A 6,000-nucleotide genomic window follows, 5' to 3' on the forward strand; every position below is an offset into this window, starting at 1 on the left:
CCCGTCCTCCCGACTGTGGCTTTGAACCGGGGCACAGAAAATGCCCCCTTGCCCAACCTCCTTTTTACCATGAGCCCCTAGCTTCTGAGCTCAACCCTTCCCCATGTTTCTCTCAGGACTGGGCTTCGCTGGGTAGGGTGGGGAATCTGCACTCCCCTGGAGAGAGCCGGAGAGTTCAAACGTTAGAACCAAGTGCCCAGGGAGGCCAGGCAAGGAAACCCACGGGGACGTGAAGGGCAGGCGAGGAAGAGCCCAGCCCAGAGCCACCGGGACCAGCACTGCGCGCACCTCAGACTCCAGCTGACCGGGGCGGTCAGACAATGCTCTGCGCGCAGCCCGTGGAGTGCGTGCTCGGGTCCGCATGCGCACCAGCCCTGCCGGTGGGGAAGGGCACCAGCCCCGGGGAAGGAGCTGCGCTCGGGCTGGGCCTTCACGCCCACCCAGTAACCTGAAATCCAGTCTGTTCCCAGGAGACGGGCAGCTCCATGCTCCCCAAAGCTTCCCCCCCCCCCCACCCCAGGTTGCAAGGGGTAGGTGATCTGGGAAGGCAGAATAGCAGTCCAGGGTTTTAAGTACACTTGATAACCTTTATGTTTTTAGAGCAGTCCTAGATTTACAGAGAGCTTTCAAAGATAATACAGAGAGTCCTCATATACCTCACACCCAGGTTCCCTGATTATTAATAACTTACATTAATATTGTATATTTGTGGTAATTAATAAACAAACACTGATATGTTATTATTAGCTAAAACCTATTCTGTATTCAGATTTCTTCAGGTTTTCCCCTTTCCGGGAGCCATCCAGGACCCCACTTTACATTTACCTGCCATGTATCCTTGGGCTTCTCTTGGCTGTGACAATTTCTGTTTCTTTTCTTGTTTTTGGCAACTTTGAAAATTTTGTAGAACTTCCTTCCATTGGGATTTGTCTGATTTCTTTTTTTGTTTTGTTTTGTTTTGAGAGAGAGAGAGGGTGTGCACATGGGTGTGTGCAAGTTGGGGAGAGGGGGAGAGAGGCAGAAGGGCAGAGGGAGAGAGAGAGAGAGAGAGCGTGCGCACACTTGAAATTCCCAAGCAGCCTCTTTGTTCAGCACAGAGCCTGTTGCGGGCTCCACCCCAGGACTCTGGGATCATGACCTGAGCTGAACTGGACTACTCAGGAGTCCCTGTTTTCCTAATGGTTACACTGGGCTTATGAGTTTTGGGGAAGACCAAAAAAGGTAAGTGCCATTCTCATCACATTATGGTAGGGTACATGTTGTAAGGGGCTCCCGGGTGGCTCAGTCGGTTAAGCTTCCGACTTTGGCTCAGGTCATGATCTTGCAGTTTGTGGGTTCAAGCCCTGCGTCGGGCTCTGTACTGACAGCTCAGAGCCCGGAGCCTGCTTCAGATTCTGTGTCTTCCTCTCTCTGCCCCTCCCCCCTCCCCCTCCTCCCCCCTCCTCCCCCTCCCCTGCTTGTGCTCTGTCTCTCCCCCCCTCTCAAAAATAAATTTTTAAAATTTTTTAAAAAAGGGTACATGCTGTCAAATGACGGATCTCTGTTGATGTTGACCTTGATCATCTGGCTGAGGTAGCGTTTGTCAGGTGTCTCCACTGAAGTTACTCATGTGTCTCCTTTCCGTACAGTGCTTTTCTGAAGAAAGTCCTCACACTTGAGGGGGGAGTTATGTTTTCAGCTCAAGGGTGGAGTATCTACATAAATCTTTGGGATTTCGGCTGCCCAGGAGATTTCTCTCTTCCCTCTCATTTATTTATTCAATAATTTCTTTATATCAATATGGATTTGTGGATAATTATTTTATTCTTTGCATTATAATCCAGCGTACTACTTTATTTTGTTGCTCAAATTGTTCCAACTTTGGCCATTAGGAGCTCTTTCAGTTTGACCCCTGTATCCCTTTGGCATAGCCCCATTATTGTGGAGTTTGGTTTTTATCTCGAGCCTGTGTGTATGTTTCCTTACTTTTTGGCGCTGGAAGAGGATCCAGGCTTATCTTGTATATTTCCTGCCCCAGGGCTAGACTCAGCCATTTCTCCAGGAATCCTGGCACCTTTTGTTGAAGAATGGTATGAGAAATAAAGATCTGGTACTAGATAACGTTTGCTGCTATTGGGGTGTCAGTGTTTCGAGGTTCTCTCAGGTGACAGAGCAGAGAAATAGATGTGTGTGGACTAACCAGTGTCTATAGACATGTCTATAAATAGTTCTATATGTAACCATTTGAATCTATATTAAACTACACACGTTTAACTAAATGTGATGTCTCCAGCTCTGATCCATTATTACATGGATCCTCCCCTCCTAGTTTCTGTGAACTCTTGCATAATATTGATGTACAGCTTACTTCCTGTTCATCTTACAGACTCCACTCATTTCAAAAGATACTTAAATCAGCACCTTTTCCCCCACTCCCTTCACTGAAGCTGTTCCACACATTTGCAATACAGTTAGATTATTTTGTCACATTCTGGATTTCGTCTTAGGAGCCCCTGACTTCTACATCATTTTTTAAAAGTTTGCATACATTAAGGTTCACTCTTTGTGCTAGAAAGTCCTATAGTATGTGATAAATGCATACTGTTATGTATCCACAAGTACAGTTATTGTACAGAGTAGTTTCACCACCCTGAGAAATCCTCAGTGCTCCACCTATTCGACCCTCCTCCCTGCCCCCAAGCCCCTGGCAACCACTGATCTTTTTACTATCACTATAGTTTTGCCTTTTCTAGAATGCCGTGTAAGGGAGCCATGCAGTATATAGCCTTTTCAGACTGGCTTCTTTAACTTAGCAATATGCATTTAAGTTTCCACCATGTCTTTTCACCGCTTGATAGCTTATTTCTTTTTAGTGCTGAATAATGTGCCACTGTCTATATATACCACAGTTTCTCTATCCATTCACCTATTGAAGGACATCTTGGTTGCTTTCAAGATTTGGCAATTATGACTGAAGCTGCTACAAACATCTATGTGCAGGGTTTTGTGTGGACGTAAACTTTTAGCTCCTTTCGGTAAATAACAAGGAGCACAATTGCCTGACCATATAGTAAGAGTAGTTTTGTAAGTAACTGCCAAACTGCCTTCCGAAGTGGCTGTACCATTTTGCATCCCGCCAACAATGACCGAGTTTTTGTTGCTCTGTGTCTTTTCTAATGTTTGGTGTTGTCAGTGGTCCAGAGTTTGGCAATTCTGTGTCGTGGTATCTCATTATTGTTTTAATTTGCATTTCCCCGATGACCTGTGATGTGCATTATCTTGTCATATTCTTATTTGCCGTTTGTGTATATTTTTTGGTGAGGGGGGGGTCTGCTAAGGTCTTTGGCCCATTTTTTCCTCAGATTGTCTCTTATTGTTGAGTTTTAAGTGTTCTTTGGATATTTTGGATAATGGTCCTTTATCTGATGTATCTTTGGCAAATATTTTCTAACAGTTTGTGGCTTATCTTCTGATTTTTTGACTTGTCAAAATTTATGATGTTGTTGACAATAAAATTGAAAATTTTATTTTCAATTGTAATAAAATCCAGTTTATCAATTATTTCTTTTGTGGATCGTATTTTAGATGTTGTATCTAAAAAGATATCACCATACTTATAGACTTCATTTTTTTTAGACCAGTTTTAAGTTCACAGCAAAATTAAGAGGAAGGCACAGGAATTTCCTGCAGACCCCCTACCCTCCACAAGGCATAGCCTCCCCTATTTTCAGTATCCCCCATTTGTTACAACTGATGAACCTAAGCTGTAGATTGTGTGGACATTCTTTATCAGGTTGAAGTAGTTTCTCTGTAATCCTAGTTTCCTGAGAGTTTTTATCATGAATGGATTTTGTTAAATGCTTTTTCTACGTCAGTTGGTACAACTTTTTTTATTCTTTAGCCTACTGGTGTGGTGGATCATATTGATTAATCTTTAAAATGTTGAACCAGCTTTGCATACCTGGAATAAATCCACTTGGTCACGGTGTACAATTCTTTTTATACATTATTGGGTTCAGTTTGCTGATATTTTGTTGAGGATATGTTAATAAGACATATTGGCCTTCAGTTTTCCTTTCTTTTATGTCTTTATCTCCTTGGGTATTAGGGTAATTAATGTTGGTCTCATACATTGAGTTAGGAGGTGTTACCTCAGATAGCCAACTTTGAGAATGAAGGTATAGTCTGTCAAGCGGATGTAACTCAGGCTGAAAGAGACACATAAAGCTCGTCTCCTGTAAGTGCATCCGGGGCAGTTCGACTCAGTAATTAACAGTGGGACCTTTATATCCATCAAACCTCAATTCCTATCCTATCCCTGCTATGTTAACGGCATGATCTTGGACCAATTCACTGTTAATTTAACCAATGATTATTGAACACCTACTATGTGCCAGACACTGGGGATAGTGGCAGGGAATAGTCAGAGAAAGACCCTTACCATGTGATTTCACTCATATGTGGAATTTAAGAAACAAAACAAACGAGCAAGGGAAAAGAAAATAAGAGAAAGAGAGAGAGAGAAACAAGCCAAGAAACAGACTACAGAGAACAAACTTATGGTTACCAGAGAGAAAGGGGGGTGGGTGAAACAGATGATGGGGGATTAAGTAATGTACTTGTCAAGGCGCCTGGGTGGCTCAGTCGGTTAAGCGGTTAAGCTTTTGATTCTTGATTTCAGCTCAGATCATGATCTCATGGTTCATGATTAGTTCAAGCTCCCAGTTCGAGTCTGCTTCGGATTCTCTCTGCCCCTCCCCTCCCACGCTGCCCCACACGCTCTCTCTCTCAAAATAAATAAACACACTTTAAATGAAATAAAAGAAAAAAGAAGTACACTTGTGATGAGCACTGGGTTATGTATGGAATTATTGAATCACTGTATTGTGCTTCTGAAACTAATAAAACACTGTATGTTAACTATACTGGAATTAAAATTAAATTAAATTAAATTAAATTAAGAATATAGGGGAGCCTGGGTGGCTCAGTAGGTTTATTATCCGACTCTTGATGTCGGCTCAGGACTTGACCTCATGGGTAGTGGGATCCAGCCCTGTGTTGGGCTCTGCACTGACAGTGCAGAGCCTGCTTGGGATTCTCTCGCTACCCCTCTCTCTGCCCCTGCCTCGATCGCGCGCGCTCTCTCTCTCAAAATAAAGAAATAAACTCTAAAAAAAAATTAAAAAAGAAAAAGACAAATCCTAGCCCTCTGGGAAAGTGTCTTTTTTTTTGGCTTACATCTTAAAAATTTCTGTGCTTCAGTTTCCACATCTTTAAAATGGGACTATGGTAGTACCTACCTTGTAGGACTGTTGTATTATATAAGTTAATATACATAAAGAACATTCTATATGAGTATTATATTATTATTGTTATTACTGTTATTACCACTACTGTTATATGCCAGTAAGTAATACCATTATCTGTTGACTGAGTTCAGTAGTTCTAGTCTAGGAAATTCCTAGTGCCCCCCGCCCCCCACTTGTTGCCCTTACTCTGCACTCCTGTCATTTCTGCCTATATGCTTCTTCAGTTGACCCTCCTGATCTCTGGGTGCATGAAGCCTATTGTATGAAATTCCTTCTCTGACCTAGAGTTACCTTACTGGGAGGTAGTTGAGTGGCTATCTTTCTGCTGCCTTTGAAATACACTAAAAGTTTTGCATTTTTGAAAGGGAGGGGGTGAGGAACAAAAGTCATCAGTGATCCAAGGTCTTTGTTTGTATGTTTTCTGAAGATTGTGGGCGCTTGGCCGAGCCTAGGACAGAGTGAGAGGGGACTGTGTTACTTTAGTCTAGCCATCACTGAAACTAGATCTGTAACAAGTCCTACGTGAGAGAGCTCAGTGCTCCCACTTGGGTAACTTTCCACTGCTTTGCAAGACCAAAGGCAATGGGGAGAAGACTCCCTCCCTAAGGATAAGGATCTTACCTCTGTCCCAGAAATCCAGAGCTCTTAATCTTTACTGTGCCTCCAAAGACCTCCCAAGCAACAGCTTCTCGGGCCAACAGAAGTCACTACC

This window comes from Prionailurus viverrinus, chromosome A2, assembly GCF_022837055.1.
Source record: "Prionailurus viverrinus isolate Anna chromosome A2, UM_Priviv_1.0, whole genome shotgun sequence".
Classification (NCBI taxonomy): Eukaryota; Metazoa; Chordata; class Mammalia; order Carnivora; family Felidae; genus Prionailurus; species Prionailurus viverrinus.